The sequence below is a fragment of the Miscanthus floridulus genome, chromosome 4 (genome assembly GCF_019320115.1).
Source record: "Miscanthus floridulus cultivar M001 chromosome 4, ASM1932011v1, whole genome shotgun sequence".
Taxonomy (NCBI): Eukaryota; Viridiplantae; Streptophyta; class Magnoliopsida; order Poales; family Poaceae; genus Miscanthus; species Miscanthus floridulus.
The window spans coordinates 79,497,780-79,499,187 of NC_089583.1; positions in this window are offsets into that span (position 1 = coordinate 79,497,780).

Below are 1,408 nucleotides of genomic sequence, written 5' to 3' on the forward strand. Positions count from 1 at the left end.
GGGGAAGCTCCGAAGGGGCGGTCATCGACGGCGGCGGCTGGAGAGAGAAGTGGTGCGGGTGAGTGGAAATCCGAGCATTCCATGGCCAAAACGGTGAATTGAGGGTACCTAGATTCACGGGGGAGCACGGTGGACCTTTGAGGCTCGTCAGCGACGTTGATTTAGCACCGGAGCAGCGGGGCTACGGTGGCGGTGGCGAGCTTCGAGCGCGGTGGGAAAAGGGAGAAGGAGGGCGTCTGGCTCGGGGCTTTATAGGCCAGGCAAGGTGCGGTAGATGGAAGGGGGAGCGGGGCGCGCGGTGATTCTGATCACTTGCCATGTGGTGCGGCGGGCCGGTAGCTTGCCGTAGGGGCAGCGCTATCGGCGGGAGCGAGAAAGGAAAGGGGCGCGGGGAAGAAGGAAAGGGAGATGGCAGCACTGTCGAGTGGGACCAGCGGGGCAGCGAGAGTGAGAAGGAACGGCGGGCGTGTGCGGGCAAAGGCTGAAGTGGAGTGGTGCGGCGGTGAAGGGCCGAGCAAACCGGGCCGTCGAGCGGTGGGTTGCGCGGTACTGCGGGCGACTAACTGGCAGGGCCAGTGGAGTAGTGGGCCACCTAGCTGGGCTGGTGCGCGGGAGGCCGGAAGGAGGGAAAGGGGGCGCGCGCTGGGCTAGGTGACGAGCTGGGCCGGTGGAGAGGAGGAGCGGGCCGACGCGGACAAGCAGGCCAGGTCGGTTCCTGGAGTTAGGCTAAAAAGGAAGGAAGGGTGATTTTCAAATAAAAATCCTTTTCTATTTCTAGTTTTTAATTCTAAGCCAAAGTCAAATCAAATTCGAGTATGGTTTCAAATATACTTTCCTATTCAAATAAAAATAGACAATTCTATTAGGCTTTTCAAGATAAACTGTACAACTTTTAAAAATACTTTCATTTTCTAATTTTCTTTTCTTTCTTTTCTTTTATTTCAAAGCCATTTTTAAATTTCATTTCAAGAGCATTTTAACCATTTTGACTTTTCAATTAAAACCACTCAACCAATAAAATGAAATGCAATGTCATGTATGTTCAAACATGTTGCTACCTTATGATGCATTTTAATGAAATTTTTTTTATTTTCCTATATTTTATGTGCACAAAAATTTATAAATAAATCATTTTAGCTCTATTTCAAAAGAGATAAATTTTAGGGTGTTACAATTCTACCCCCTTAAGATGAATCTCGTCCTCGAGATTCGGAAGACGTCGACTAAGATATGGGAATACTTCATTCTTGGATTCTTCTTTGCTTTCTCGTGTAGTTCCTGAAAGCATCTAGGCCCCTTGTTGGGTTTCGGTGATTAATGACAATACGTGGTTACTATGACTAACGTGTGTTTTGCAGAGACAATTAAGTTAGGTCATGGTAATGGAGATCAATTAGACAATCGAGGT